We start from the raw sequence: 18,574 nt of genomic DNA, 5'->3' as shown, positions 1-18,574 counted from the left end.
ACTCCAATACAATATTCTTTGCATTATACCACTTCACTTCAGTGACTACAGCATACTTTATTTTTGTTTCACCTGACTGCCACAATGGTCAGTAGGAAGTGTGCCTCAGTCAAAACAAGTTGAAAGGCCTCGGACACAAGCTGACAGACAGTAAGCTATCTAACCTTTCATTGCCTCAGGCAACTCTAAGACTTTAAATAGCTTGAACATTGACTAATCTGCTTTAATAGAGCTAGTTTTCCCCCCTTAAACCAATGAAATAGAATTACAACAGTGAAAAAAATCCCCAGATCAGTACTTTGGGAATGGTAAAGGTTTAATGAATATTTAACGAATTACTGGCTTTTTATAAGTAAAGTAACATCAACAAACATTTATCAAATGCTTCCTGGTTCTATGCTTAGCTCTGTGGATATAAAAAAAAAAAGATTAAAAAAATACTCCCTTACCCACCAAAAGGGCATTTTAATAGGAGAGAAAAACCTGGAAATAATTAAGAGTCCATCAGACTGTAAACTCCTTGAGGGCATGGGTTGCCTTTTGCCTCTTTTTGTATACCCAGTGATTAGCATGTTTGGCAAATTATAGATGCTTAATAATTTTTTTTGATTGGAGATAAATCAGAATATATGAAAGATAATCAGAAGCAAAGTGGGGAGCTGAGCAATGCCTTTGGTAGAAGGTGGCTTTTGAGAAAAGCTTTTGAAAGAAGCCAGGGTGATAGGGGGGGTAGAAATGAGGGGGAAAAATATTCCAGGTGTGGAGGTCAGTCGGTTAAAAAAAAATGGACCTTTCAGAGGGCATGTCATATACTGGGAAAAGTATGACAGTCAGTGTGACTGAACTGTGTAATATGTCTAGGAAAGTAAATTTTACCAAACCTGGAAAGGTAGGAAGACATCAAGTTATAAATATGCCAAATATCAAAATGTCAGAGGACTTTATATTTGACTCTGGGGATAAAAAAGAGTTATCTGAATTTACTAAATTGGGGTAAGTGGGAGTACAATGTTAAACACACTTTGGAAATGTCAGCTTCAGGACTAAACAAAGGACAGATTGGAACAGAGAGACTTTAGGTAGGGAAATCAGCTTGAAAACCATTGCAATAGTTCAGACATAAGGTGATGAGGTCTAGTGTTTGTGACTGTGTAAGGAGATGAATATGAAAGATGTGAAGGTAGAAGTGATAAGATTCTACAATACAGGAGGGCCCCTTTATCAAAGGTTTTACTTTCTGCAGTTTTAGGTACATATCATATAGTCAACTTTGAAGCAGCAGTCTGGAAGGGAAATGAGGAGATTTGGCAAGGTGTCTGGTTATCTACTATATGAGATATATGATATAAGAAGGTATGAGATCTACTATATGAGAGATATGAGAAGGGAGGGGCTCAAAGTTGCTTATAGAAGGACTGGCCTACCAGGAAAATGGCTATCTTTTTGTAAAGGAAGAAAAAAGCAATGGAATATGTTTGGTGTGAGATAGGAAGAAGTTCACTACAAATAGCATCAATCAATTAACAAACAAAATTTATGAAGCACCCAGGCACAGTGCTAAAAACCCTGCTGAAACAAAAAGAAGCAAAAGACAATTCACGCCCTCAAGGAAATCACAACCTAATGGAGGATACAGCAAATCAATCCATACAAACAAGTGGTACTCAGCATAAATAAGAAATAATTAAAACTAGGAACGCCCTAGATTTCATTGGCTCTACTTAATTCAGTTATCTCAATGCTAATGATTCTCACATATTTATGTACTACTTCAGTCTCTCACACACTATACTTTTGCTTTTTGGTCATCTTGAATTGGATGTCATATAGGTTTCTCAAACTCAACATTTCCAAAACTGAATTCATTATTCCCCTCCATAATCCACCCCCCACCCAATCCTCCTGTCTTCCTAACTTTCCAGTTATTCTCTGTAGTGAGAGACAAAGTATGTTTAATTCTCTTTTGAAGAATGCATTAGGGTTTTTGTTTTTCAGTTTCTCAGTGTGACTTCCTAGTTCTAGGCCATATTTGCTCTCCTTAGCTCTAATCCCAAATCACCCAACTGCTTATTATTCATTAAAAATTCAACTTCCTTATACAGAGCTCATTACCTTTTCTCCCTTATCCTCTTCTCTTTTGATCTGTGGTTATAATTGAGAGTACCACCACTGCTATCGTCTAACTTATCCAGGTTTCTAACCTCATCTTTATTCTCAACTCTTCACAAACAAATCTATATGAACAAGTTATTATATAGGATAAATAGGAAATAATTAAAAGCAGGAAAGCCCTAGAGTTAAGAGAGGTTGGTATCGGCTTCTTATGAAAGGGATTTAGCTGAGACCTAAAAAAAATCCAGGGAAGACAGGAGGCAAAGATGAGGAAGTGAGAGTATTCTAGGTATGGGAACCAGAGAGAAAATTCCTAGAGCTAAAAGATGCAATGTCTTGTTCATGAACAGTCAGGAGGCCACAGTCACTGGATGGACATGTTGGGGAGTAAAGTGCAAGGAGCCTGAAAAGGTAGGAAGAGGCTAGGTTATGCAATGCCTTGAATGCCAGAGTACTTTGTATTTTCTCCTGAAGGAAGGAGGGAACAACTTGAGTTTACTGAGTAGGGAGTGACATGATTGGACTTGTGTTATAGGAAAATCACTTTTGGTGGCTGAATGGAGAATAGACTGGAGCTGGGATATTTTGAATTTGAGGCAAAGTTCCTCAGATGTGAGGGTTCAGGCAGGAGGTACTATGAGAGATTTGAGTAGAGAAAAATAGGTTTGGAATGCCACTGAAGTGAATAGGATAGTATATAATAAAGAAGGAGAATAGTAATAGTATTGTCTCAATAATAAAGGATTGTCTTGCTGCAGTCCAGGTGAGATTAAAATAAATTCATAGGGGACTTGTTCATCACTTTTCCAGTTCCATTCATCAGCATGTGAATAGGACTGATAAAAGCTGATATTTTGAGTAATGCAGTGTGGGGTCTGGCAAAATGTGATGAATGACAGAACAGGAGGATAAGAGATTCAAAAGCAGAATAGTATGGAATTGAACTGGTTTGCCTAGAGGTTGAGATAAGGAAAGGAACATAGCCAGTACAAAGGGATGGAGGGAATGAAAGCCATTGTGAGGATGAAGAGGGTTAAAGCCACAGTGAAAGATAGAATGATAAACATTATACTATTTAATAATTAAAAATAATATCATATAATCATATATTAGACAGTTTTCCCTTTACATAAATTTGCATTAAGCAAATTTGACCTTGCATAAAGAATTCTAAAAGAAACTCGCATTCCAAAAAAATCACATACATTAACTCAACTGTACAGTACTGTGCTCTCAGGAGTGGAAACACTTCCTTGGTTAGCTTACTCTGTGGTCTCGGCCCAATAAAAAACAAAATATATATATTTTATAATCTCCAAGTGAAAGCAGAACTGACTTACAGAGAGACCACCATCACTTCCACCACCAGATGAAGGGTTTAGCTTCAGAACTCTGGTGCTGAGAGAAGAGACCTTTGCCCTGATCCATCCACCTGCCCTAGTCCACACTCAGGTACCACATGTCCGTCTTATGGTGCTGCACATTCTTCCTCCTGCTCTGGTTTCTCTGTCCCTGGCCCCTATGTATTCTCGAATCATGTGCCTGCCCCCTTCCTGCCTCTGTGCCTCCCTGACTTCCCCATATCTGCCAGCAAATATTCACATTATGTAAAAAAAAATTTGCTTAGACATCTGCAGAATTGTTCATTTACACAAGCTAAGGATTATCTATAACCAGAAAAATACATTTCAGAGTTTGTCAAATGGAAGGCAAACATTTCTGGGTGATAGCAAGATCAAGGGTATGACTCCTTCTGTGTGGGGTTGATGTGGAGTGAAATAGGTCATGGGAAGTGAGTAGACTAAGGAACTGGGAAATTATATATTTGAATTGATATTTATATTGAAGTTGCCTGCTAAAGGAGGAGGTGGGGCAGAGAGGGAGACTATGAAAGACTGTGAATCAGCAACTGAACTCACTGAAGAAAGCAGGAGAATGATAGGGAGTCAATAGTTAACTGCCACCAGAATCTAGATTAGGTGATCAATATTTAATACTATAAAATATTCCAATATATATTTAAGAAAATTAACTTACCAACAGAGTAGAAAGAAATAGATTTGGAGTCAAGTTTCCAGGTCTTTGCACTGATCACCTCCCATTCCTAGAATGTACTTTCTCCTCACTTTCACTTCTTAAAATGTTTTCCTTCAAGACTTAGCTAAAGCACTACTTTATACATAAAGCCTTCCCTGATCCTCTAAGTGGTTAGTGTCCTTTCTCAAAACCCTCTTGTATTCATGTTGCATATAAATACATATATATAGTGTTGTATATACACACATAAGTATATGTATAATATATGTGTACATATATACACACTCATAAGTATATATAAATACACACACACACCCCTTCTCCTTTCTCATTTGGCTATACAACTTTGTGATTTCTGACTCCTCCACCATACTCCAGGAAGCTCATTATTAAGAGACCTCATCATTCAGCAAGATCCTATTAGCCTTGGTAATCTACCTTATACTATCCTTTACCTTTCGGACTGGAAAGTAGAGTATGTGAACTTCTTCACATCTGTGAATTTTAAAACTACTCCACTCTACTCAGACCCTACTATAGAAGATTTGATTTAGCTATCTCCTGATTGTAACAATGAAGATACTCTCTTTAACAGAATCAGGAATGTCTTGTAGTACTTTACATTACTCCACCCTACTTAGACATACTTTAGGGGAAGATAAAGTTGTAATCTCCTAACTGAACAATGAAGTTCTAGTGAAGCTAGAACTTTAAGCTAAGTCTATTTTTAGACCTTAATACAAAAAGGTGTTAAGTAACTATAAATGTTAAATTAATCACAAAAAGGTCAAGTAACTAACAAAAGGTGAACTTAACAAAGAAGTGTGAAGTAGCTCAAAAGATATAAACTAATCAAAGAAGGTGAGAACTAAACATATGGGCAGTCCTGGAGAAAGCCTTTGATGTGATTGGTAGATGTGAAAATTTTAGAGGTAGATACACAAGGGTGAAAGGTCTATATATTTGGGATTTTTTCGTCTCTCAAAAACTCTTTCCCCGGAAAGTTGGAGCTGGCTGATCACTTCCTGTGAGCAGCCTGGGCGCCAGTTCAAACCTGGAACTCAGCCTGGAGGAGCTCACTCAGACAGCTTCCTTGAGACAGTCTCTTGGTGAGTGATAAGACTGACTTCCTTTTCCCTTGGGCTCAGGGAGGCCCCTTTGGCCAAGGCCTTTAACTCCTGCCTGGCTTGGCCTGAGCCAGAGCAGTTTAAATTAACTCTTTTTCCTCTCCCTCTCTCTTCTCCTTAAATTCCTTCCCTCTATATTAAAGAAATTACCATAATTTTTCAGACTGACTTGGGAATTTTATTTGGCAACCATTTAAATCCAGATTTAAAGTCACAACTCTAAATTCATCTTTACACAACTTATTTCTCACCTAGCTATGCAACTCTTCTGACTTCTCATTATCTTCTTCTCTCTCAACCTCTTTAAAGTGTTCTTTTATATGTTGCTTTCCCCCATTAATCTGTAAGCTCCTTAAGAGCAGGGATTGTTTCGGGGTTTTTTTTCTGTATTCATATCTCTGGAGCTTAACACAGTGCCTAGCAAATAGTAGACACTTAATACATGTTTGCTATAAGAAATATCTTGTATTTCAGATTTTGGCAAAAGCATTTGCTTAAGACCTACTATGTTCAAGGAACTGTGCTTGTCAATTTGAGAAATATTTGAAAAAAGGAAGAATCTTTTTTCTGAAAAGTCTAAAATCTAGCAGAAGAAACAAGGCAACCATATCCAATGTTAAACAATGTGAGATATAGATAGGTACTCATGTATATACTAACAGTGAAAGACTATCAATAATTTGAAAAAGACACAATTCACTGAATTAAAACAAAAAAAAAATTAAACACAGTTAAGATAGGAAGAGAGTATTTCAAAATTAATATGGAAGTGTTATAAAGGAAAGTATCCCAAAGAAATGAAAGTCATCCATGAGTCTTACTCAAGTCATCTTTCAATATAGTCATATTACCCTCAATTCTCCTATTTCTCAATCAATGAAATATTAGGTTCTTTACAATTAATCTAGGCTTTTAGTTAAAGTTAAAGTTAAATGTAAAAGTTAAAGTAAAAATGTATAAGCAACAAATCATACAATTAGAATGAGAAAGGAGTTTGTATTGTGGAATACAATGAATAAATTAAAGTTCAGGTGTTGATCTGACTTATCCAAAGTCACATGGCTAGAAAATTTTAGAGCCAGGATTAGAATGCAGATCTTCTGACTCACAGTCCAATGATCTCTCCATTACATCATGTTTTAAAAGTTTGACTGGTTTAAAAGGAAGTAGAATTCATACCAATCTTGTGACATATGACTCTTGCTAAAGGTGATGCAAAATTAAATTCATATTTATGGTATGCTAATTGAACTCTGATGAGCACTGTTATACTCAGTGTACAGGTGAGGAAGGGTTCAAGGAACCTTATGTTCTTAACATCAACAAAACTAATCACAATAAGGATAAGATTTCAAGTCTGAAATGTGTAAACATTTGAACATACAAAGAGAAAAACATACAAGACAATCTGGGAGAATTAGGAACACCTAGTTGCCTCCTCAAAAAACCTGCCTGCTTTTCTCAGAAAGAAAATGTGAAATTTTCTTTGGAAAATATAAAACATCAATTTTAAAACAAAAAAAATTTTAAAAAAATTTTTAACAAAAAAATAAAACATTCAGGTGATAATTATCATAACTATGGTATGGGGTGGGGGGGACAGGGGAAGGGTAGCTGGGTGGCTCAATGGATTGAGAGCCAGTTCTAGAGATGGGAGGTCCTAGGTTCAAATCTGGCCTGATACTTCCCAGCTCTCTGACCCTGGTCAAGTCACTTAACCCCTATTGCCTAGTTCTTACTACTTTTCTGCCTTAGAACCAATACACAGTACTGATTCTAAGATGGAAGGTAAGTGTTCAAAAATTTTTTTTTAAAAAAGAATGGAATGGACTGTTTTAGGAGGTAGTGAACTCACTATCTCTGGTCTCCAGGCAAGGGCATATGTAAATTGTCCCCAGGCATGGAGACACACACCAGGGTACACATGCCATGCCTTCACCAACACAATTCTAGGGCCATCTCTCTTTTAATTAATTGATTTGGTTCTCCATATATGGCCTGTCCATACATATTTGTTTAGCTGTCTCCCCTATTAAACAGTGAGCTCCTTGAGAGCAAACTGCATCTTGCCTTTTTTTATATCATGAGTACTTAGGACTATGCCTGGCATATAGTATATGATTAATAAATGTTTATTAACTACTGACTGAGTACTTAATTATTTTTCATTGAAAAATTAAGCTTTACTAAGATTTAATATATAAGTCAAAACTGGAGCCTTTATTTAGTTTATATCATATATAGTACTCAAAGTATGGCAAGCAAAAGTGGGAATTCTAAAATTGGAAGATACTGAACAGTAGTGTTCACCATTTGCTTTCAGGTTACTTCTTCCCAGTTAAGTGGATTTCCACATATTAACTATTCTAAACTTAATTAATATTTAAGAAATGGAAAAGTGACTTATAAAGATTTCTGCAAAGAAACTCCAAATTTAACAGAATACTAAAAATGTAAGCAAAAGTGAACAAGAAAATGGAAGAAAAATTCTAATTATTATGACTGCTTTATCACCACATTATCTAAAGGCCTTAGCCTAGTCTGCAAATATGAATAAGGAAAAGAATTACATCTTTATTTTCAATAGTTTTTGGTTTCAATTGAAATCCTAAATATTTTATTTTATGCATTTAAAAGCATTATATTAAGCAAAAATCTATATAGTCTTCAACAAATTGCTAAAGGGGTCCATGAAACAAACAAAAAAAAAGATTATAAAATCCAAGATCTGACAAGAAATCAGACAAAAAAAAATTGAAAATATAAAAAAATCAGAAATAGTTGCCCAAACCATATAATATATAGTTTAAAAATCCTGGGTCCCCAGAGAGATAAAAAAACATTTCTAATGATAGTGAAGGAAAGAAGCTAGAACACTTCATTATACCAACTCTCCTTATAACAACCTTGTGTTGCCCATTAGGAAGGCAGAGATGATCCTTGGTTGATTACAGTGGACACAAGGAACTGAACAAAATCATTATGCTGCCATTCTCGAACTTGTCAATGTTGTAGACAAAGCAGTGCCCAGGTGTATGGTGAATGGTGAGGAGTTATTAATGCGTGTGTGTGTGTGTGTGTGTGTGTGTGTGTGTGTGTGTGTGGCCACTAGGTGATCCAGGAGATTGGACAATGGATCTGGGATCAGAAAGATCAGAATTCCAATTTGTCCACTAACACCAGCTGTGTGAACCAGGGCAAGTCATTTAGCCCATCTGCCTCTGATCTTCATCTGTAAAAGTAGGGATAATAATAGCATACTGCCTAGGGTTTTTGTGTGAATAAAAAAGAGATAATATGTATAGTTTTCTGCAAACCTCAAAAAGCAATATAAAAGCTAGAACCGTTATTTCTATTCCTGTGGATAAGACTAGTCAAGAGAAGTTTACTTTTATTTAGAAAGAAGTCCAATTGATTTTTATTGCCCTTCCCTAGTTACCTGTAAAAGAGTTCCTTTTGGGGTGGGGGTGACCCTCAAGTATAGCACTATACTGATGACATAATGTTAACCAGACTAGATCAGATCATGGTGGCTCAGGTCCTATATTACATGTTGGCCCATATATGAGGAACAAAGGTGGAAATCAAACCTTAGAAAATATCAGCCTGCTCAGTCAAGTTTGGGGGAATATTGTGTGTAGAGAAAACCTAGAAGATTCTGGGCATAGACCATAATAAAGTAATAATACTTCAACCTTTTCTTATTGTCTAGAAGAAAACTCAAAGACTTATTGAATAATTCAGGTTGCAATGAATTCATTCATATCCCCATCAGGAATCACCCAGGTATTCTGATGGTCCAAGTTTACCAAACTCTTTTAAGTGGTGCCAAGAAAATGTTACAGTCTTGGAAAATGTAATGCAGTCTCTCTCTCCTGGGGCTTCATGAAGCACCATATTTTAGTGAGTTTTTATCCATAATGACCAAGTTGAGTGGGGCTTTTGGAAACTGTAAGTTCCCCAAATCAGCCGGTCACAGCTGTACTTTTGATAAGCAGCTACTCACCTGTTACTAGGTCTCCAGTTGCTGCTAAATAGGTGACACAGAGTTCACCCTTTGTTCAGAGTTGCCTGTGAGCTGAGTAATAAAGGGTGACTGCTCTAAAAAGATACTTAGGGACCATAAGGCTTCTTCTATTAAAAGAAAATGGTATATTCAAAATCATGCTTGTCTGGATCTTTCCTGAATTAGTACTCTCCACAGTCTGTGTCTATGCCAGTGCTCCAAATTAGGCCCTAGAATCCTGTTTTCTTCATTAGCCCAATGGGAACAGACCTATAAAATTATTTTTTCCTTCTAGTATGTGACAAGAATACCCAAAATATACTTTACTAACCACTAAGCCAGTAAGAGAGAATACATACTCTAGGGAATAGGGACTTCTGGCAAGTGCTTAAAGTAGACTAAGCCCCATGATACATGTTTGGTATGTGAGAGAGTCTTGAGAGGGATGAGATAGAAGATCTCTATCTATGATGATTTCTAGGCAATGGCTAGTCAGGTAGACTGGGGGGCATTGAGTGAAAAGGACTAGACAATAAGATTCTTCCCTTTGAGCTTAGAACCATTAGAAGAATTTTGCCAATGCATAATTTGTGGATCATGTCAGCTTCCATCAGAAATATAATAAGCTCTCCACTGAATTAAACTGAATTAAAATATTGGAACAATTACAAGAACAGTAGACATTCAATGGTGGGTCAATTGCCAAATCCAGTGGTAATTCTTAGTGTCTGGTGAAGGTAAGGGCAATTCTTTATTTAGCTACACTGGAAAAGGGGGGCAGATCCTTCTTTGGGGCAGAGATTTGGTATGATTCTCTTGATGAGGCTTTCATGGAAGAAATGTTTTGGAAGGTGAAACAAGGAACACTGAGTGGGTGGTAGTATCAGTATCAACCAAGATCCTGGGACAGATTGCATACAAAACTTATGACCTTTTAACCACTTTTCTATATATGTATAATGAAGAATTGTTGACTATGCTGAAGGTGTCTTCATCTGTACTGTAGCTCTAATATTTCTGGTGCTGTTCCAGCTCATTATCACCACCTTGCATCAGGTCTTATTGTGAAGTATGAAATTTGGTTCCTACCTACCACATGAACCAGATTGATGGGATCTGAGATTTGGGCCTTCCAAAACAGACCAGAAAAGACTAAGTTCCTGGTTCCTATTCTCTGTTTTTCTTTTTTTTTTTCCTTCTATGATGATCCCTTTAGGAGAGCTACTAAAATTCCTGCTGTGCCCCCCATGACACCCTTTGATGCTATATATGCCAGGAAGATTATTCAGTAAAATCCCTAAAGCATGTAAATTGGCATAAGGTTTTCAAAAATATTCTTTGGCCCTGACATACAATGGGGTGATTGGTGAAAGATCCAAGATCCACACCTCCTCCCCTCCCATGGGTTAGGATAGTTTTCCCCCAAAAAATAACAAAACTGTTTCTAGGACTTGCTTGGCCTAGAGGTGATACAAAGGCATAAAAAGATTTCTCTTTAATGAGGTTGGAATTCTTCAAATTTGGCTGATGTCTCAAGACCAGGGAAATAAGTGAACCCCAAAATGCTGACCAAAGGTTTCATATGGAAAGAGGAGGATCAACGACAGAATGCATACATTTGGCCTAAGTGCTCAAGCATCCCAATGCTATACCTAAGTAAAACTTCCTTTTGTTTACTGTTCAATGATCAATGCCTCATTTTGCTCCTGGCATCAAAAATGAACAGAATACTATTATTAGAGTCAGACCTGCTTCTAATAACTGTTTTGAAATTCAGCTGCTTCATCTGTAAAATGGGGCAATATCTATCATGTATATGTCATAGAGTTGGTCTGCAGATCAAATACGACAACATAAAATGCCTTGCAAACCTTGAACTTTTATATGAATATTATTATCATCATCATATGGGTACTCCCTCAATCTATACATATCATAATTATCATAATAACCTAGCTACACCTTTTCATCCTGGAAGATTCTTGACTATGTCCTCCTATTAATAACTTGAAAAGGATCTAACCGTTATACTATATTCCACTGGTACCAAATACAGTGATACTTAGGATGCCTATTATCCTTTACTTCTGCTTCATAATTAGCCACTATTTTCTGCTTATACATTTTCTAGAGTACATTTTGTAGATATTTTTATGACATTTCTTACACAGAAATTACTGCTGACAGAATATTTTAGACTATTTATGTCCATATCCTACCCAAATGATGAATGGAAAGAAACAAGGAATCCATCCCAATGACTACCCAGATCTTATAGGAAGGCTTAGATGGAAACATCTTCATACCATCTGGATGAACTGGGAGTCATCAAATACAAATCTTCTGATGAGATGGAGGACCATCAGGACTTACTATCTGTCCTTCCACTGCATTTTAAAGTCCTTCAGACCTTGCCATATGCCCTGCCACTATCCTTTCATATACCTGTGCAGAATCTGATAATCTGCTGACAAACTCTTAGGACCTCTAGGCTTTGACATCTAAACTGCTGCTGCAATATTAGGAATTCTGGGTCTTTTGACCCTCCTTGTAACTCAAATCTTATGTGTTGTCTCCACAGATTTAATTCTTAGCTCCTTAAGAGCAGGGAGTGTCTTTTTATTTTTTCCTGTCTGTATTCCCAGCACTAAGTACATTGTAAAGATTTATTACTAGGTGATTTTTCATTCCAATCCACCCACTGTCAGATGTAACTTCAAAAGATCATCTATACTTCTATTTTCTATTGGAAATTTTTCAAATAAAAAATTGACAGGACTTAAATAAGAAAACAACTGGCCAAATGGCTCATTTTCTTTCACTATGGCTCATACTCAGTGCTAGAGTTTCTCCCTTAAAACCATTCCCTTAATCAGCGGTTCTCCATTACTCTAGAATTTATAGTAGTAATAATTGATGATTTTTATATTAATTTTACAAGGAATTTTAAAAATCTCTCTGGTAACCTACACTAGGACCTCACTCTCTCCCCTAACAATCTCCCAAGTTGGGTTTGAAAATCAAGTCATATTAAAAAAAAAAACATGAAAACACACTGGCAATCTAAAAGCAATAAATAGTAATATTTCTTCCTGCTTGACTCTAATAATCTCCTTTGACAATATAAAGTCTATATATGAAAGGCTTTCCTCAAGAAAAAAATAGAATATTCTGTCATCTCAAGCATGTGTCCTCAAAGTTGTAATCCTATGCAGACAATCCAGATAGTTTGAGAGGAAAAACTAAATTAAGACAATTTGAGTCAAAACATACATTTGTTAAATGGTTTAATATGTTGCCTGAAAAAGGCAAATTTGCTTAAAGAATAGATGTCTATTTTAAGATGATCAAAGACTATTACTAAGAATTAAATATTTAGGTTTAAGAGAAGAAAACATAATCCCCAAATGAATTAATGAAGATAACCTTACTTCATTCATTTGTCTTCCTTTGTGTCTATTGTAAAAATGGACTGGAATCCAGGACTTCAATCCCCACAAGCCTTTGCTCCACTTCCCCAGAATGCTTTGTAATCTCACCTGGGCCAAGATCGAAAAGGTATTTAACCTGATTGCAAAAGCTTTTGCGGGCTCTCTTGGACTTCTGTTTTGGGGCAGACGTGGCTCTTTCCATAATGTAGGTTATCTTGTCTAGGCCTCTGGCCTAGGCACGTGTTTTTTCTTATTCTGTATTTTCTTTAATCTTTAATAAACCTCTAAAAATATAATACTCCTTGCAGAGAGAAACTAATTTCTACCTGCCTCAGTCTCCCCTAAATTTTAATCTTTACACTATATTCTTTTTACTTAACATGTATGCATTTAAGATGTCACAATTTTTTGGAAAAGTTAATTCCCAGGTATTTTATGTTTTTGTAATTATTTTGTATGAAATCACTCTATCATTTACTGAATGAATATAATGGAATACTATTGTGCTCTTAGGGGCAACAAATAAGGAGATTCCAGAGAAATATGGGATAGATAAGTGAAAATGCAGAAGGATTAAGTAGAATTGCAACAGTATAGCTAATGACTACAATAATTTAAGATGGCACTAGAAGGGAGCAGCTAGGTAGAACAGTGGCTAGAGCACCAGTCCTGGAGTCAGGAGGATCAATTTAAATGTGGCATCAGACATCTCTTGGCTGAGTGTCCCTAGGTAATCACTTTACCCCAATTGCCTATCCCCTTAATACTCTTTTGCCTTGAAACTGATACTCAGTACTGATTCTAAGACTGAAAGGTATGGATTAAAAAAAAAAAGATGGCACAAGAAAACACTACCAAACAAACCAACAAAATAACCAATATAAGTTATAGATGATTGACAAAGTAATAAATTTCTTTCCTCTTGATAGAAAGGTGATATAAACTACAGGAGAAAATGCTCCATACTTGATAAGTGACTGTATTTCAAATTTTATTTAACAGTTTTATTCGTTTTGGCTGTTGGAAAGTGACTAGGATATAAAATAACAATGTATTAACAAAATGCTTTTTAGAAAAGGATAAGAAAACAAAGATTATATACTCATATAATCTTTAGAAAGTTTTCAAAATGCTTTCTTATATCTTATTATTTTATGTTCTTTTCATAATGACCCAGTACCATTTCATTTTTCCAGAGAAGGAAAGTAACAGAAAGTAGAGCTTTATCTACCTCTTGATTTTATTCTTTCTTCTTCTTTAAACAAACTTCTGCTTTTCTGGCCAGAAATATATGGCATTTTTACTCTGGAAGGGGTGACGAATTAGAAGTGCCAATCTGACCTCATAACCATTTTCCTTCTAGGTGAAACTATGCTTATATTATTCTAGAAAGATGTATCTAAAAGAAGTGGAGATATGCCAGAATCCCTTACACATTATCTTTCTATAAACCCACCATAATAGGGTATCACCTCCACAAGAGGTGATTATAATTTAGAGCAGAATACTCTGAGTAGAAAAATAAAACAATATCCTATACTCAATAGTGATTTGCTCCAAAGATGTCAAAGTATATATGTATATATCTATCTAAATTACTTCCCTCTATAATAGTCCTATAAGTTGGGGAAAGGCAAGTTATTATTGTTCCTGATTATCAAGAGAGAAATTGAGCCATGGAATCATTAAATGACTTGGCTCAATGTGTCAGTGAGTAAGATAGCACTTACTAGAAAATTAGTTTCCTGACTCCAGTTAGAAATATTCTTTCAGGGGGCAGCTGGGTAGCTCAGTGGATTGAGAGCCAGTCCTAGAGACAGGAGGTCCTAGGTTCAAATCTGGCCTCAGACATTTCCCAGCTGTGTGACCCTGGGCAAGTCACTTGACCCCCATTGCCTAGCCCTTACCACTCTTCTGCCTTGGAGCCAATACACAGTTTAAAAAAAAAAAAAAGAAATATTCTTTCACATGACTACAATACTGTCTTTTTTATATTATTTTAAAATTAGGCTATTATATATTTTATTATTCAGACAAGAATAGCAAATCATGAAATTGAACCCAGACAAAATTTATTGGAAATGAACATAAAGTATGACTTTAAAAAGTTCTACTCAGGTATAATAACGAAGTTTTTTCAAATATATTTTTTAAATACACTGTTAAAATTAAGAGCAATCTTATATAAAGCCTCAAGAAAAACTATGTAAAAGCCAAGCTACTTGCTAAAAATTATTAAAATAAGTACTTAAAAAAAAAACACTACAAGGTTACTTTAGTTGTGAATTCAATGTATCTCACATTTGGTACGCAGCATAACTCTTAGTAAATAATGAAAAGAAGAGGTAATGACTGAAAAAAATTTACCACTGTTGGCCTTGCTCACTTTAGACAGACTAGTTCCATGACAATAGATGGGCAATTCATTATTGGGGCTATCCTTAATGACTTTTAGTGTGATAAGACTTGCTAGGGCCTATGCTCCTCTGTTAACACAATTATCAAAAACAACTATAAGGCATCAAGGCAGTAACCATCAGTTAAGTTCTCTGGGCTTCAATGCTACAAAGTAAAAAGATTGGACTGAGGCATCTAAGATCCTATCCAATTCTGGGTCTATGATCCTATATGATCCTAGTATTTTAATCCAAAATCACTAAAATTTTAACTTACAAGACTAGTTATAATGAAGAACACAAAGATTTTTAAATCTTTAAAAGATCTAAGGTCAATAAATAATAAATTCAAGAAAATAAATAGCAATATATAATACAATCTGAAACAGAAAAACTTGAGAAATTTTTGTCATTCAATTTTTAGACATAAAATGGTTATCTTTAAACAAAGAAATATCTCAGAACTAATCCTAGAACAAAATACCAGCCCAATCAATCTAGAAGAAATATAATAGCATTCACTTTTTCCTTTGAAGTATTTATAAAGCAGAATATAAATTAACTTGTATATGAATTGAAACCATGAGAGAAAAAAGAATATCTAATGCTCAATGGTACTTACCTATCCATTGAGAGAACTATTAGAAGTCCATTCTGAGGTCCACTTAATCCAACTAAGCACACAAGATACCTGTTCAGTTTTGTACCAGAAACAAGTTGGCCTCATGTAGCCTGATAAATCTGCTACCTTGCTAGGTAAGCAAGGAACCTTCCTGGTATTATGTTCTAACTAACATGAAACAATCAAGCTAAATTAGTAAGGAGCTACTTGGACCTGCCCAACCTTTGGTCTCATTTCTAATTGGTTACTGGAAATAGCCTTGGGCACTATTGCAAAATGGCAGAGACTGACAACCAGGACATCCAGAAGTGGCCAGTAAGGGAGCTAGAAGGGCAGTTTTCTAAAACTGAGAGATAAAGAAATATGAGGGAATGTTTTCATGGGTGGGGGAGTGAAGGGAAGAGTCTGATACTGCCTTGGGGTTTTGTTTTTAAAAAGAATTGTCATTATCAGATTAGCTAACAGATAAGTATTAGGCTCTTGATTCTTAGTCACTTGGATCCTACTTGGTGTCTAACAAATTCTGCCAAGCAATGTAGCTGAATAATTGGAATAAAATTGTCACATTTTATAATTAACCACTTCTGAAAAGCCAAATTTCTCAAAAATAAAAATTATTCTATGTACATAAAATATATAAGCATTTTGATTCTCAACTGTTTCATTAATAATGATGTCATTATGACAGCAATAATAGTCACATTATTAAATTTTACCTGGATAGCTATCCAAATCTGATTTGCCTTCTACTCTTCTATGTTGAAAGGAAAAGCAGAAGTGGGAATCTATCTGAACATTACAAGCCAGTTAACATCATAAGACAAAAAACTGTTAGCCTATATTTGTTAATTCATCCATTCCACAAATGTTTGAATGCTTACTATATGCATGACACCATGGCAAAGAGATATAAATATTTCAGGCCAATTATACATCAATCTCCCTTACACATTCTACATTCTAGGCAAATCAGCCTACTGGCATCTTCCAACTCCATGACTTTATCTAGACTTTCGGTTGTGCTTAAAATATTCATCTTTACTATGTTAGGCTTTTAAAGGTGTGTGTTCTCTAAGGTTCTGTCCTAAGTCCTCTTTTCTTCTCCCTTTAAACTATTAGTGATCTCATGAATTCCCATGGCTTCAGTGAACATCTATCTCTATGTTGTTAATTCTCAATTTTCAAATCTACTTCTTCCCCTAATTCATCAATTGTCCATATGCCCATGCTTTCCACTGTGCCCGCTGACATTCCTACCCCATAACTAATAGACATCTTTGTATTTTAGACTTCTTTCTCTCCTATCCTCTACACCCGAGGTGAAATTAACCTGCCTTCACAAAAGACTGGATATTAAGGGAGTAAGAGATAAAGAAGAGATGAGGATGATACTTGGGTTGTGAGCCTGAGGGACTGGGAAGATTGTGATGTCCTAGATGATAACAGAGAAGTTCTGAAAGAGGAAGGGTTTGGAGGGAAAGGTAATGAGTTCAATTTTGGATGTGTTGAATTTAAGGTACATCCAGTTTGAGATGTCTGAAGGTCAAATGAAGATTCAAGAGAGGAGGTCAACAGAAAGATAAGGGCTGGAAAAGTAGATCTGAGAATCATGAGAATACAGACTAATGAAATCATGGAAGCTGATGAGATCACGAAGGGAAGTAGTTTAGAGAGAGGAGAGAAGTGGGTCAAAGACAAAACCCTGGGATATACACTCATAGTTACTTGGTGGGCAAGACCTAGATAAAGATCCAGCAAAGGAGACATGGGAGTGGCTAGATAGGTAGAAGGGGAACCAGAAGAGAATGGTGTCCCAAAAATTAAGGAGAAAAGAGTAGTCAACAGAATTAAAGGCTTCAAAGAAGTCAAGAAGAATGAGCATTGGCAATTAAGAGATCATGGGTAACATTAGAGAAAGCAATTCTGATGGAATTAATGAGGTCAGAAACCAGATTGGAAAGAATTAAGGAGAAAACTGGATGGGGGTTGGGGGTGGGGGTACTAGGTAGCTCAGTTGATTGAGAACCAGGCCTAGAGATAATAGGTCCTGGATTCTATATCTGGTCTGTGAAATTAGAATCTGTTATCCTAAAAACTTTGATTCCCAGCAAAACTATGATCCTCAGCAAAAACTACGATTCCCAGAACCCCACTCATTTCCGGTCATTCCCTGCTGATGTAGAGAGGATATAAATTGGGTGGAGCTCTATGTCTACCCTCTTTCCTTCCTGTAGTAGCTTTGGCAGAGCAGGCATTTTAAGCAGGTAGAAAAATTTAGTCATGTGTGGTTCTATTTTGTCAAATAATAAACTTTAAATATACTTGAAGTATTGGATATTAATTTAACTCTTACAGGTCTCAGACACTTCCTAAACCTGTGACCCTAGGCAAGTCACTTAATCCCCATTGCCTAGCCCTGAACATCTAAGATGGAATGTCAGAATTTTTTTTTTAAATGACCTCGAGTTGGGGGCAGCTGGTGGCTCAGTGGATTGAGAGCCAGGCCTAGAGATGGGAGATTCTGGGTTCAAATATGGCCTCAGACACTTCCTAGCTGTATGACTCTGAGCAAATCACTTAACCCCCATTGTGTAATCCTTACCACTCTCACCACACAGTATTGATTCCAGGACAAAAGGTAAAGGCACAAATAAATAAATGAATGAATGAATGAATAAATAAATAAATAAATCAAACAAACAAATAAATGACCTCAAGTTGTTTAGCCAAAAAGGGCCAAAGAGATATGGAACAATCAGTATCAGGGATAAAGAGATCAAGTGAGGTTTTTTTTGAAGATGGGATAAACATGAGCATATTTCAAGGCAGTAGGAAAGCAGCCA

General features: G+C 36.0%; 1 protein-coding gene across 11 annotated transcripts in view; it reads right to left on the bottom strand.

The window, feature by feature from the left end:
• The window catches only part of MAP3K4 (mitogen-activated protein kinase kinase kinase 4), a 216,830-nt gene that overhangs the window by 100,473 nt on the left and 97,783 nt on the right, over window positions 1-18,574 (bottom strand). Inside the window, exon 1 of one of the 11 annotated variants that reach the window (XM_056814362.1) lies at window positions 15,732-15,890. The exons of the other annotated variants lie outside the window; for them this stretch is intronic. The gene's annotated coding sequence lies outside the window, so the exon portion shown is untranslated. Of the gene's footprint in view, window positions 1-15,731; window positions 15,891-18,574 lie in introns of those variants that run through there. 11 annotated transcript variants of the gene reach the window in all.

Source organism: Monodelphis domestica, chromosome 2 (genome assembly GCF_027887165.1).
Source record: "Monodelphis domestica isolate mMonDom1 chromosome 2, mMonDom1.pri, whole genome shotgun sequence".
Taxonomy (NCBI): Eukaryota; Metazoa; Chordata; class Mammalia; order Didelphimorphia; family Didelphidae; genus Monodelphis; species Monodelphis domestica.
Note: the sequence above shows the minus strand (reverse complement) of the source record. Positions and strands in the feature narration are given on the sequence as shown.